The sequence below is a fragment of the Lissotriton helveticus genome, chromosome 4_1 (genome assembly GCF_964261635.1).
Source record: "Lissotriton helveticus chromosome 4_1, aLisHel1.1, whole genome shotgun sequence".
In the NCBI taxonomy this organism is placed as follows: Eukaryota; Metazoa; Chordata; class Amphibia; order Caudata; family Salamandridae; genus Lissotriton; species Lissotriton helveticus.
Genome location: NC_136063.1, coordinates 1,666,894,196 through 1,666,909,472, shown reverse-complemented (window position 1 = coordinate 1,666,909,472; position 15,277 = coordinate 1,666,894,196). Strand labels below are relative to the sequence as shown.

The 15,277-nt window shown below is 45.6% G+C and overlaps 1 pseudogene across 1 annotated transcript in view; it reads right to left on the bottom strand.

Annotated features, from left to right (window-relative positions):
• Positions 1-9,685: 9,685 nt before the first annotated feature.
• LOC144829315 (selenoprotein T2-like) overlaps positions 9,686-15,277 on the bottom strand; it is a 60,701-nt pseudogene continuing 55,109 nt past the window's right edge. Inside the window, exon 6 of the transcript XR_013610632.1 lies at positions 9,686-9,977. The product of XR_013610632.1 is annotated as a selenoprotein T2-like (transcript). The remainder of the gene's footprint in view (positions 9,978-15,277) is intronic.

The following is a 15,277-nucleotide window of genomic DNA, read 5'->3' as shown; positions in this document are numbered from 1 at the left end:
CAAGAGTGGAACTATGAGCCCTAAAGCCAGTCTGTGTGGGCGGAAGAATGCCATTCTTGTCCACCCAGTCCTCCAGATCCCTGAGAAGAAGGCGGGCATATATCTTTGCTTCTACGTCGAGGAGAGCTATAAGCCTATAATTGGCCGGGTTCGTGTGGTCCCCCTTTTTATGGATGGGGAATAGAATAGAACCTTTCCAAGAGGATGGCAACATTGCCGTGGCAAAAGAATGGTTAAATAAAGGGGTGAGTCTGGATGCAAAAAAGGCTGAGGCAGTTTTCAGAACATGGGCCGGAATCCCATTTGGGCCTGGAGCGCCATCAGTTCTAATGGCCTTGATGCACTTTAGTACCTCCATTTCTGTGAACAATCTGGTGCAGGTCGAATTTACGCCTTCTGACGTAGCTCTTTCGGGTTCGATAATTTCCGCCGCCACCTTGGACCATGCACAGCTTCCTGCAGTGGCCTGATTTGACTCGCAGGTATACAACCCTTTGGCATACTGTTCCCACGCTTTCCCTGCAACACTGTTTTCCTTTTGCTCTCCTCTAGGGGTCAGACTGTTAATGAAACGCCAAAGCTTGCTATTGTCATTTCCTTTAATTAACGAGAACACGATCAACCAATTCGGTTCAGTCTGCCGTTTTTTGTGGGCCCAGACTTTCTTTTTATAGTCTGTTCGCAGAGCAGCAATGGAGTATCTCCCTGACAAATGAGTGCCTTTCTTTTGTGCCCTGATTGCCTTATTTAGAGCACGCTTGCACTGTGACAGGCACCACGATGTTGCACGGCAAGGATCAGAGTGGAATTGGCGACTTCTTGAGTGATGATTATTGCCCAGGCGTTCCAATAAGTCGGAGGTCAGAGTTTCCCAGAGGTGAATGATGTTCTTAGTTTGAACTGGGTTAGGTTCTTCCTCCCTTCTAGCTACATAGTCAAGCAGGCTATGAGATTGGTTGACCATTTTATTCTTTTAAGCACTTTGTGATGTTCCTCCCCCGTGGTAGTTCCAATAACTACTTGTAATTCTGCTTGTACCCACGCCAGATTGAATGTGGCGCGGAGGGGCCTATGGTCACTTTCCTCTCTGTCGTCCACTGTGAAGTTGCAAAGATTGTGGGCAAGCCCTTCGTTGATAAAGATGTAGTCTATAGTAGAGACATTTCTAAAAGTCGGGATGGTGGTCCATTCAGGTTGGGTCTTTTTTTGCATTCCATGGATGGATTGCAGCTTAAAGTTTGCGAGAAATTCAGTCAGTAAGGCTGACTTCTTGCTTGATGGAGCCTCCGGAATTAAACCCAGGCCTCTGTGATTGAAGTCGCCCGCGATTATTACGTCTTGGTCCTTCCAATTTATTAAAAGATCTTCCAAAATTGAAATAAGTGATTCCATGGCCTGGGAGGATTGATACTTAATTGGGTTGAAATAGCAATTAATTAATAGGAGGGGGCGAGATTTTTGACCCGATGACAACCCACTGATTAGGATGGCTTGAAGATCAGGAGACTCCAACTTTAATTCAGTTGTGTTAATTTTGCACGCATGACTTACGTAGATAGAGAGACCCCCTGACGGGCATCCAAAGATTGTCCTTTTGGTCGCTGGTTTAAAATGTTCGTAAAAGCCACCAATGGCGGTCGTTGCCCTTGCCCAGGTTTCCTGAATACACAGTATGTCCCCTTGTGCGAGGTATTCAGGTGTAGTTATGTCCCCAAAGATGTTACTCACCCCCGCAATATTCCATGAAATAATGGATAACTCGCGGACTAGGCCCCTGAGTGGATTTGAGCAGGCGTTTTTTACATGGCTGTTTATTAGGTTAGGGACACTGTATCCATGTGGCCTCCTGATGATCCGATGTCTGGAAATGCCGCTGCACGCTCCGTTGTCCGTCGTTTTGCTGGATTTTAATTTTTAGCGGGGTTTTTGCCCGCCCTGATTTCGCCCCTATTTCTGGGCGAGTGTGCCTTATGCCTTTAAGAATAGAGGACGGTTCGTGTGCGTCCTGTTGCGGCAACAGGACGTGTGGATATTTCAGTGTTCTTGGAGCAGCGACGTCAATGCCCCATTCAGCAAACAATGTTGCTTCCTTGAGGACAGCCTGTTGGACTTGCTGACTCGCAAGTCTAATTATGGTGGAATCGTCATGAGTGTCTATCTCCAATCTCTTGAATATCACCCACTCAATATTTTCTGAGGTGATTTGGGCCAGCGAGGCAATATGGCCAAAGAGGCGGACAATGTTGGACCTGTTCAAGATGTCAAATGGGCCTTTTGCTGTGTACCTTGGGGTTAACTGCAGCTCATAGGTGGATTGTTTTTTTTTTTGTGTGATGTAGCACAAACTCACCCCTTCTCCCTGAAGCTTAAGCCTCTGGTTATTGAAATTTAAAGGGTTTATGCGAGTGGAATCTGGCTGCAGTAAAGCATTTCAATGTTCAATAATCTGTGGGGAGGAGACTTTCCTCTACTATCATACATGCTGAAATGCAACCTTAGACCCAGCCAAATTGGGGTCCCCACACTCCGGAGCATCCATGTCTGCTTGTTGACCACATTTCTTCTGGGGTCTCTAACTGGACATACTGATAGACATAGGGCAACCACTACCAATCAGAATTGGTTCTCTAATGGGGGCTGCTGCACTGCTTGCAGCCTCCACAAAGTGTTTACTTGGGTTGATGGTGCCTTGCCATCACTGATGCAGCATCAGAAGCAATATGCAAATTTTTGAGGCACACTCGTGGCCTCTGTGGTACTCCTCATCCCACCGGATATGGAGGCACAGTGGCTTAAGTTACAATCACCAAGCCCTGAGGCTATCCTTTTTTCTTAATTTGTTGCCATATGCTGCAACAATCCTTCATCAAAGCAACTACCTAGCCCGGATTGTGTATGTGCTTCTGTTATGTTATAGAAAACTTCTAAAGCGCACATACACCATGCGGCTTTTGCAGATGGGTTAAGAAGTCACCGTTCGTATCGAACTGTAAGCTTGGGTAAAAAGCCATGTTTTTAATTTCTGGTCTTGTTGTGAGCTGCTAGAGGCCCCCGCAGCCTATTCTTGTTCCCAGTGTGTGACACCATTCCTGGGGGAAGAACAAGAGACTATTTCTTCACTTGCAACTAGTGTGGGTCGAAACAGAAAAAGGTCTTCTATGCCTTGTGGGCAAGGTTGGATGTTGGGTGACCCTTTATCCCAAAAGGTATGGAGACAGGGCCCACACCCAACACCATCTCCTGTTCCAGGAACTGGCGAACCTCAGGTGCTGGAAACAGGTGAAGCATCAGATTGCTTATTTTTTCTTGAATAACCTGTCTCTGGTGCCCCCTGGAGACATAATCACACACAAGGGAAGGCCTATGCAACCCTCTCCAAACAGCAATGTATCCTCTAACAGGGGCCATGGTACTCCCGTGACAGCCTTTCAGTCACCTAGAGGTTAACACTACTCATCCCCAATGGACTCAATCCCCTGGTGGACCACACGGTTTCCTCTGTTTACTTTGGATCCCATTGGGCCAGTCATCAGGGTTTTGGTGTCATTTTGATTCTGGTGGCAGCTTTTAGCACCAGGTGTGGGTTCTTCAGATCTCCAGGCCTTTTAATTTTAAAATTCCTTTAGGATCTAGCTTTTACCATACTTCAGCTTTGTAAATAGGACCGGACCACGGTCCAGCACATGGTGTTCGTCTCAGTCCACTCTGCCCTGTCCTGCTTGTTGTATTGCCATACGGCAGATGGGCTGTCCTTGAGGGTCTGCACCAAAATCCCCTTGATGGATGGTTGCCCTAAGATCGAAAAGGCTGATGTGGAGCTGGTTTGTCTGCCATAGACCAGAAGCCTCAGTTATCAACCTCCCTCAGGAGTACCCCCTAATCCTGTAGTGAATAATCACAAGCATAAATTCTGGCTGGGGAAGGGAGAGTGGCCAGCAGAAGGTCAAGCCACATCCTGAGACATCACCACTTATATATGGATGGAGTCAGAGAAGCACTGCTGATGCTGGGCGCTCTGAACCCCGAGGTTCCACTTCAGGCCCCATATATGCCATATCTGGTGTTCATAATTAGAACAATGCACAAGACCAGGAGCCCAACATAGAACCATCGACACCGAGAACCAAAATTGAGACTGAAGCATCAGGACCATATCCTGAATGTCGCAGTCTTGTTCTAGGAAAGACGCAATGAAGGGAATTCCCTGTGTGTGGACCAGATGGAACTTCATTTGATTGATGGCAAAACCTTAATGATGTGCACCTGTTGTATGATGATGGTCTACCAAACTGCTTTGAGTAGCCAGTCTTCTAGGTATGGAAACATGTATACCTGAACTCTGAATGCGGGCAGCAACCACCATTATGTTTACAAACACCCAAGAGTTTGAAGTGAGGCCAAAGGGGAGCATGGACAATTGGAAGCCTTCTGACCCCCACAGTGAACTAAAGATAACACCTGTGTGATTACAAAATGTGTGTATGAAAACGCTTGCCCTGCAAGTCCAGGAACATAATATAGTTTTCCTGGTCTAAGGGCAGACCGAATTTAAGACCTGGTGAACATTTTCAATTTCTCTTTCTGCAGAAAGGCATTAGATGGGCCAAGATCCAGTACCAGCCTGTGGTCTCCATCCTTCTTTGGTAAAAGTAATCAGTGCAAATAGTACCTCATTCTGGATATAAGAAGCAGACACCTGCTTGAGAACACCCATGGCCAGAATGCGGACTTCTTGAAACAAGATGGTAGAATAGTCAGCTGGCAGTCGCTTTGGTTTGGCAGAAAAAAAGAGTGGAGAGGAACTGAAGGAAATAATTTGCAATACTCATATGTCCAATGTTATAAATCTCTAATTGGGGAAGAAAGGTTATACCCTGCCTCCTATTGGGAGATTATGGGCACGGAGGACAAGATACATCTGCTTGACAGCCACTGCAGCAGAGAAGGAAGTATAAGAGGAGAGTTTTTCCTGCTGGTATGGTTGGCCTCAACTGCAGCCACAGTCTCGAAAGAACGGGGCCTGCTACTGGAGCACAGGTTGGGAAAGCTGGAATTGTCTGTAGGCTAACCCCCTAAATAATCCCTAAACTTCTTGTAATGTTGGTGGAACGTCTTGGCTGGAGACAAGAGTGCCAAAGAACATGCTTTGGCTTGACTGTTCTTAAATTGTTAGTGTAACGTATAAGTCTTCCTTCAAGACAATTTAGTCAAAAGGGCAGGTACATAAGAGATGATTGAAAATCTACTAAAAATCCATCACATCTACGCATGCCTTAAAAGCACTATAATGGGGTCAACAGCTCTGGCAACACACTCGTAACCAAGCCAACATGCAAAACATATTTCACTGCTGTCAAACTCTCAATTAACATTCGCGCTAGTGAGATTTGGATGTCTTCTACAACAGCCAGCAAGATCTCACTCCCAATGGGGTTGATGGGTGCCATGCTTACAAAATGGCTGGATACCTTGTTGAGGCTGAAGCAACTAGCAGTATGGGGTACCACAGCCGAAACCGCAAAATGGATAGAGCTGCTAACGACTGGCGAGACAGATCAGCCCAAACAGCGTGCTTTTGCCCTGCTCTCTTTGAACCGTTCCAGAGCAAAACCTAACTTCTCCCCACAGAGGTGAGTCCTGTCAGAATGTATGTCGATAAGGGACGGCTGAACATCACAGGATGACCCCATCAATCACAGCAAAGCGTGGTAAAAAATAGCAACACTGGTTCCAATGGCTCTCCTGATGGAATCATTGGTGTCCACGCCACAATAAATTGTAACTTGGTTGTGTCACAACCATCCTGTAAGCAACTGTCATTAAAGTACCTGAAGACCTGAATTGGTGGAAAACAATATACTGTTCACAAAGGTCCCTACCATTTGTGACTCCCTATTGGGGTAAGTAGTCGAGAAAGTGTGGGGGCTTGGTGGATTCCTGCACCATCAAACCTTCTGGTGATAGATGCAGAGACAAAAATCCGGGTTACTGGGGCAGGTTAGAACTGCCTCGGAATTTGATTTACTGGAGGGAGCAGATTAGAGGTATCAAGACCACTAGCGTCTTGGAGGTCACCATACAAATTCTCCTCAAGGCACGGTTGAGCAGTTTCATTACCTGCATTAAAATCATCGATGGAATGGGTACCAATCAAGGTATGTAAGATATGGGCTCTTCCTTGTGGTGGTGGAGTGTCGAGAAGTGCTGATTGGAAATCGAGAGAAGTCAAGTATGGCCTCAGTTGGGGTTGTAGCAACGATGACTCAGGACTTGGAGAGCACAATGGTCACCTTACCCTCCGGTGACAATGAAGTTGGCATCAACGCTACAGGAAATGGCTTGGAGCCGGAGGTGGAGTTCTTTAACTAAACCCAAAGGCTTGGAGCACAACGATGATCAACATCTGGAGTGGCTGCAGCGGTTTGTATAGTGGGAATGGGGCAGAGGTAGACCGTCGGGAATAGGCGATCAAGGGTAGCCGAGAGGGAGACAGGGCCAGTTACATTGAAATATGAATAAAGAGCGAACTACCATGATACAAGAACGCAAGGTTGCTGCAAAGATATCAAGACTGGTTCAAGTAAGGACCAAAAGCATATTGCTAGGCTGCTGAGCTGGGTTTGCACTGAGTGTTTATGGGAGGAATTTGCCCATTAGGAAAGTCTTAGCTTTCTTTTTGAATATTGACAAAAAGGGTATTCTTCTGATGTTAGGCGGCAAGGAGTTCCAGATTCTCTGAGCAGCCCCAGTGAAAGCTCTGCTGTATGTTTTCTTCTTTCGGAAGAGGGGTGGTTTCAACACAAAGTCTCTGTCAGACTGGGAGTTCCTACCTCCTCCAGATACCACAATTTTCTGGGCAAGATATGCAGGACAATTAGAGTGCATCGCTTTGTGTGTGATACAGGCAAATTTGAGTTGGATTCTGGCTTCATCTGGAAGCCAGTTCTGCGCCTTCAGGTGCGGTGAGAGTGGTCGAATTCTTTTGAGCCTGATTAGATTCTAGGGGCTGCATTGAGATGAGCATTTAAGGAGGCCATTGAGATCTTGGGTAGGCCAGAGAGGGTTGAGCATCTGTATTTGATACTAGAGATAACTAATGCATGTACTGCCATTTTTAGGTCCGATGCATCAAGAAATATATATATTTTTTTAAGGTAGCTCAGCTGAAACCTGGCATTTTTGGCCAGTGAGTTAATGAGGGCTCACATGTTCAGGTTGGTGTCCAGTGTGATTCCAAGTGATTTGGCTGAGTCCACTGTGGTTGGGGTACAGTTCAGCGTAGTAATCGACTTGGTCCATTCCAGTATGTTGGTGGTACTTTTAGGAGGGGAAATTAGTAAGAACTCAGTTTATTGCGCACTTTAGTTTGAGCTGGTTGGTGGCGAGCCATAGTACAGTCAGCTTTAGAGCCTCATTTATTGGTTTGATCTCCTCTAGGGATGAGAATATCTGTGTGTCATCAGACTACACATGGAAAGAGATGTTGGCGATACGCAGTATTTCAGCTAACAGTTCCAGGTAGAGGTTAAAAAGAGTTGGGGGGAGAGTTGAACCTTGGGGGACTTCGATCGTTATCAGAAAAGGAGAGGATAGATTTTGAGACTAAGAATCTATGGGAGCAGTTCCAAAGGAAGGATCTAAACCATTCGAGAACGGTTCCCCCTACTCCCATCCTATTTTCAAGCTGTTCTAGTAGTTTCTCGTGGTTAACCGTCGGATGCAGAGGATAGGTCCAACAGAAGTAAGAGACACATTTTGCCTTGGTCTAGAGCTTGAAGGGCGTCATCTACAATATGGAGAATAGTTTCAGTGCTGTGATCTGGCCTGAAACTAGATTGGCATGCGTCTAGCAGGTTGAATTTGGCGATGTGTTGGCTCAGCTGTTGCTACACACATTTCTCAAGTACTTTTGCTAGTAGAGGATTATTGGTCTGAAACTTTTGTTATGTACGCCAGGTATTAGGAAGGTAAGAACATGGTGGTCTGACCAGACGCAAGGAGCAATTGAGGTTAGCCTGACTGCCAGGGCCTTAGAGATGATCCAAACCAACAGGGAGCCTTTCGTGTGAGTTGGTAGAGTGCAGGCTTGAGAAAGTGAATGGTCAGCTAGGAAAATTGAGGGTCTTTACCTGAAGGTCATTCCAGTAAAGATTAAAGTCTTCTAGAAATATATCATTGGAAAAAGGGGGGGGGGTATTTGCTGTAATGATTTCCATAAGGTAGTCAATGAATGGGTCATTCTTACCCGGGGGTAGTAGAAGGTGTGCAGTTTGCACAAATGGTTAGAGACGTTACTTATGGAGAGTGTGAGATATTCGCAGGAGTCAAGGGGATCAGAGCAAAGTTTGGTAATGGAGAGGTCTGAGCGGTAGATGCAAGCAATACCTCCCCCTTTTTTTATTTGCCTGTCAAGCCTTACGATGTTGTAGTTTGGAGGAACCAATAAATCTAGGCAGGGCGATGATGCTTGTAACCAGCAATAGAGCTTTTAAAACCTGTTTTGGGGAAGTGGCATTTCCCTTGCACATTGTAAAACATTTGAAGAAAAAGGGTCTTAAAAAGATCCTCGTCTGGTGGCACGGAAAGAAATGAACTCACATCAGTGGGCCTATATTGGGCCCACATGTCATTTCCAGAGCACAGTGGCTTCCTCGCAAAGCCACACAACCCACCTACCATCGTGCAGAGGTACTGCTGGAAAAGATTTTGGATACAGTATGACACCTGGGGAATAATCAAAAGGTGTACAATCTGTACTTGGAAGTCTCTAGCAAAAATTATTTCCATACACTCAATATGGCTATAGAATTGCACTAAGTTGCATCACTCTACCTGGCACACAGCTTCAAGTGTGAAAACTTTATTTTCTACACTTTCAAGGGGGAAGTCATGTCACCACACCACGCTGTGACAAACAATGTGGCAGTAATCTTGAAATTTTGGGTCGCCACAACAGACTTTGCCAATGCATGTTTGTTTTAAAACTCTCCTCAAGTCGGAGGGGAGCTGTAGAACATGCACAAGGTACTCAAACGGAGGGTGGAAGAGAGCGCATCAGTGAGCGAGGGAAATCTTGCAAGTGAGCTTTAAGTGCTTTAAGAGCTTTAAGTGCACAGAGGAAGGAGATAACACTTGTGATCACATGCAGTGCATGTGATTACATGCAGTGCTAAAAAAGTAATTAAAAATGAAAAAGAAAGTAAAATAGTTGCATGGCATCAACAGAAAAAGGATACTTGAGGGTAAATAACAAATGCCCCAAGAGAGGGACAAACATCCCAATAAAGAGCAGGCAACAGGGACAGAAAAGAAAACCACTCAATCACGAGCTATAATAATAATAATCCACATTTGTAAAGCGCGAACAATCACCCGTAAGCTGGGGGCCGTCGGGAAGATTAAGCAAGCTATTGTCATAGTCACATGGTGCTGGGCTAATCTGACGCCGGTGCCGGGGATTGAACAGTGATCCCCAGATTCCAGAGTCAGTCGCCCTAGCCGCGGCGCCACACCTCTTCCGTCCCGAGCTAGGGGGTGATCCATGGCCCAATCTACAGAATGGCATGCAATGCTGCCTGAGACAGCCGGCTGAAGCAGACTGTAGCGATACCACACAAGTAGGCAGCATTGGCACAACAGCTAACTAGTAAATGTATAAATAAATGATATTGCTAGACCAACAACATTTATAAATATTCATTATTTTAATTAATTTCGAAATACAATAATCAGGCAAATTCAATTCATTCATAGCAATTTTATTACTGTCCTTTGCTCATCCGATACCCTCAAATTCATCTCAGTTGATGATATTTTCTTTGACATATGGCCATTTGGAGAAATCCTCTGTATATTGCAGTCCATGAAGCAGCTTGTTTTTCCAGCCTGCACTTACAGTTAGTACTGTTTTCAATACATGCCTTCATTAAATCCACTACACAAACTTGCTCATTAAAAGGAAATCTCCACTATGCTACCTAGAAAGAAACAAAAGAAAATATTATACATATGCATATTTTTTTGTTATACCTGGAACTAAATTTTCATTAATGAGAGCCAAATGCTACTCTAACCAAATGGCTGTGGTCATTATTGCCTATTTATGTTTTGATGATTTTTTGATATGTTGTCCAACGGTGCTTTAGCGTTTTCAAACAAAAATAAGTTACATGACAAAATTAGACAACCACAGCGATATTAATATGATCCTCACATAATAGTAGTGAATTGAATACAATGGAGGAGATAAAGTGGAAGATAAACCAAATAGCACTCCTTTGCAACAAAACAGCATATAAACAAATAAATCAACTGGTAGACCCATGTCAGGAGAAAAATAGATGATGGAAACATAGTTGTGTACGTCTTTCAGCAGCAAAGTAGTGCAGTCAAGATAGGTTTGGGTAGGGAGTACTCTTGAAGAAGGCAGGAGAACATTCCGCTCAATAATTAGTGAGAGAGAAAACCAGTATGAAAAGAGTTCCAAATTCTAGTTGCACTGCCATTGTGTACTTCTTTAAGAATGCCGATTCTAGAAGCAGTGAATCGGCACTTTGCAACTATGTGCCATCCAGATACTTTCAACTTCATTTCCAAGAATAGAGAGGAATAGTTGGTTAGATCCTTACGAAGGCTGCAAGCTGCCGGTCCTCAAAGGAAAACCATAAGCGAATAAACAGCACTGGGGTAATGTAGTCACATCTCCAGGTTCCGCAGAAAAAGCATGCTGCAGTCTGTAGTACAGCTTTTAGTGGGGCTAGTTGCGCTTTGGGGAGTCTTGGTCTGGGAAACACTGTCAAATCGCCCAGAGCACTCACAGTTGAAAACGCACACTCTTAGCCTTTGAGTTAATCTGTTTCGGAAAGTAGTCTTTGAAAAATAATGGCACCCAGGGATTTATTGCAGTCAATGACGGCATGTTTGCAATCAAGGACATCAAGTGAATCCAGGATTGAACTGGTAGACAAGGATTATTGAAAGGAGGAGAAATGTGGTTGTCTAAAACAGAGTTTTAGGTGGTAGGCGAACATCAAGTTGGGAACATATTTTAAACTTTGGGCAAAATGCAAGACATGGCTGGGAGAATAAATGCTAACACAGACCTCTGTATCATCGGCATACTGATGACATAAGATCTAGGAGCTCTTAAGTATGACTCTAAGGGACTCCCTATGAGTTAGCTTGACTATGCAGGGGGCATGCTGGAGGGCCAGAACTTAAATTACCACCTAATGCACACTTACATTAACCTTAAATTGAACTCAATGACATTGTCAAACATATGTTGAAACAGTTGTGTTGCAATACAGTTCTCAAAATTTTTACAGAGAAAGGAAATCTTGGAGACAGTATGAAAGTTTCTGAGGTAAACCACGTCCACTAATGGTTTCTTCAGTAGCGAATTTACAGTCCAAAAGCATTCTGGGAACACTTTTTCTCATGGAAATAGATTAACTAGAATGGTTCAATGAGGCAGAATCTGGTATGGCAACTTTTTGCCAACATTTCCTGGAACAGAATCCAGAAGTGCTTGGGAGGATTAATTTTAGGGAGGATTCTTCCAAGACACAGTCAAAGTGGGGCCATAACATGTTTATCTAGTAGTGTGGGAGGAAAGGGCTTGCTTGGTCAAGAACTTAGCAAAGACTCATATTTGAAAGAAAGGTCTTTAAATCGAATAAAGCAGGACAGTGGGGGGGGGGCTAAGTGTCACTCTACCTACAGTTGATTCGGGAAGCTATTCACTGTGCTGAGTAGAGATTTATTGAGGGTGGATTCAGCAATGGAAATGTTTTCTGCACACTCTTCTGGCAGCCTCAAGAAGGTCCAGGTTGGGATGGGGCAGCAAGTTTATTTTGCTTTTTCACAGGCATTCAAACATTATTTCCTCAGTCAGACCTTTAGAGAACCAAAGAGCAAAACATTTCTTCTCCTCTTTGGAGGGGCTACGTTGTCTATAAGTTCAGACATACATTAAATCTGGAGGAATGGTAGGAGGCATTGACATCACAGTGACTGACTGGAGAGTTTGCGGAGGGCCACTGCAATAAAGTTATTAAGGTCACGATGTTTGGTGTCTTGAAATCAGATGAACCCTTTTTTAGATTGATCTTCACACATTAAAACGTTTGGCCAGAGAGAGCGCAAATTGAACATAGGTACTGGGTTTTTCGCAGCAAGCAAATCGACTTTCAAGATAATAAGATCCAAGGTGAGATGGAATTATTATTTTGGGAGGGTGGTAGTCCGATACACTTAAAAACCCCACTCTGGTTAGGTCAAACTACTGTTCTTAGAGAACTGCTGCTCAAATTCTAGGGGCTATGGTACAAGCAGCAGGCAATGCCCAGACAAGTGTGTGCTATGTGCAAGCAGTACCAACAATTATAAAGTAATTACACAAGAATATTTCCAAACCAATTTACAAAAATAATCAGCAAAACCACAAGATCATTAACCTTAGATCTTAATTTTGAAGGTTGGAGGGCAAAATACAACAAGAAAAAGTAACCACTTCCCTCCCCCTGCCAACCCCCCCCAAAAAAACACTGTTTGCGTTTGGCCGTGATCTGGGCATGATTTCAGGTCTGCTATTACTACAAGGGGGTTGTTCCACTCAAGCTTTATACCAATCAATCAGGGGTTTCAAAGCGTGCTATTCACCCGTGAGGCTGTCAAGGCGCTGGGGGGGGGGGGGGGGGGGGGGGCGTTGCTTGGAAGAGGGGTGCAAGCTTGTCGACGCAGCTCGAGATTCAGCTGTGAAGTTCTTTGGCTGAAGAGTTGGTGTCGGTCGTGGCGATTTGGGGGGGGGGGGGAGATTGACAAGGGTGATTTTGAGGTGTTCCTCTTTGACCTTGCTCCAGTTCCTTTGTGGCAGGAGCGGGCGGGTTTGGGTGCGGTGGTGGTGGCGTTGAAGGTGAGGTGTACGCAGTGGTGGTCTGTATGGTGTGGCTGAAGCAGATGTTTGTCCCTCCTGCGAAGATGGGGTCAAGGGTGTGTCCTGCTGTTTGTGTGGAGGTGGTGACTAGCTGCTTCAGTCCGAGGTTGGAAAGGTTGTCGAGGAGGGTGGTGGAATCAGGGTCACTGCAGTTGTCGAGGTGGAAGCTCAGGTCTCTGACTAAAATATAGTCCATGGAGGTGATGGTGTGGGGCGCGACCAGGTCGGCAATGTTACTTGCGGACTGGGGGCGAGGTCCCTGGGGTCTGTAGGCGACGGTGCCGCGTAGTGTGGTCCTGGGGCTGGTCTGGATCTGGAAGTGGAGGTGGTCTGTGTTGGGGTGGGGGTCGTTCGTGCTTGAGGTGGAGAGGCAGAGGGAGGTCATGTGTGTGATTGAGTCTTCCTCCTGGGCGGTCCTTTCTCTGGATCTTGTCTCTGTCGGGGATGGCGATGGTGATGTCGGGGCCCGACGTGGCGTTGGTCCAGGTTTCCGTGAAGAAGGCGAAGTCAGGCGAAAGGGTGTCGATCAGGTCCCAGACCTCTCTGGCATGTCTGTGTAGGGAGCGCACATTGAGGAGGATGCAGGTCAGGGCTTCGGTGGTGCAGGCATCCAGTGGACCATCGGCAATCGTGGGGGCGCTGTTGATGGTGAAGGATCGTTGGCAAGCCTGCAGGAGAACTGTCCATGAGTGGTGTTGGGTGCGGATCTTTGTTAGTCGGCGTGTCTTCCGGGGTCGAGTGAGTGGAGGGTGGCAGGGTCATATCGGCGGGTCTCGAAGATCCAGGCGCTGGTCGGGTCACTGGCGGGCGCAGACGGGCTTACCTTAGGCGCGCCTTTGGTCGCTATTAAGTAGCGGAGGGATGTGCAGCTGGGAGGCGGGAGCAGGTGGAATTCGGCCTAGATATCGAAGTCAAAATCTTCCAGCAGGCAAGATCTAAAGATGCGGCTAGGGAGGCGGGAGCGGGTGGACTTAGCCCTAGAAATTGAAGTCAAAATCTTCCAGCAGGCAAGATCCAAAGATGTGGCTACCAAAGCTCATTCAAAGTCTGTTTCAGTCATCAATCTCCCGCTGATGCTGTTGGTTTTGGTGCCAAAAATCTCAAAGTGGGACAAACCTAGATTTCGTAGCCACCCAGGTTTCTACACAGCCTAAATAAATTTGGCAACTGGCCTAATCCAAGGTTTTACATTTGAACTAAGTCACTGTGTCAGTAGTCAATATCCTCCAGAGGGGCAAGGCTGGAAGCCATAGTTGGGCAGTGTCCCAAGAGGTTTGATATATTCACTGCGAGGTCCTGCTGAACCAGTTTCAGTTCAGCAAAAGTTTATAGCTGGATAAACCCAATTAATTTGCTTAACTTAAGCATGACCTGTCAGTGCAAGTCTCTGGTATAGTGTCCCAGTAACTGGAGATGGAAAAAGGACTAAATACCAACTTTTTTCAAGTGCTGGAAAAGTTTCTCCTCGTCAGCCATGCAACTCCCAGCTCCTCAGGACTGTCTTCTAGTACAAGTCTCTACCCAGCATTCAACTCTCCCGCAGAGATTAGTCATCTGAGGTCAGTGGGACATCTTGGAATAACGAGAGAGTTTGCTTTCCTTTCCATGAAACACACCGGTGATGGGAGGAATGCTTGAAATGGGTCTAACCACTGGCAATTGCTCATGGTAGCATTCTAACCCATTGTTTCTTCTGCCCACCATGCCACCTCAGTTTGGACCCAGAGATGTACAAATCAGTCTTGATCCTGCAATAATAGAACATTTCAGCCCAAACTATCATGTTCTTTCTGAACTGAGAGAAGCAACCCAAGACCAGTACTGCCCAAATTAGGTCTTGTCAGTCGAGTGTAGCTTGGCTCAAGTGGCACACTTGAACCATTTGGGCATACCCTTGCCACTTAAAATGGTACAGCAAACACACAAACGGTGTTGGGAGGGATGCTTGCTATAATGCGAACCACTGGCAATCGCTCAGGTAACATTTCAGCCCGTTGTTTTGAAGAGCTTTTGAATGCTGCCAAAGCGATCACAAGTGTTAATCCTTTCCTAACAAGGTAAGGATATGAAGATGGTAAACCCTTTAAGGGTAACAGGTTCTAGCCCAGATGGGAAGTGAGCCATTTTATGCATCTGACCGGCACGGCTGCATTTATAGAAGGTTTGATAATTGAATAAATGAATAGACTTAGTTATGCAAATAATCGTATTCCTTATTGTGTCAATAACACCACCCAGGCTACATTCGCAGAGTGCAAAGAAATAAAGGGGGAGGGGGTAAAAGAAGGCTTCTAGAGCACTCAATTGGGAGTTACTATTTAGTGTTGTTGCAATTAAGTA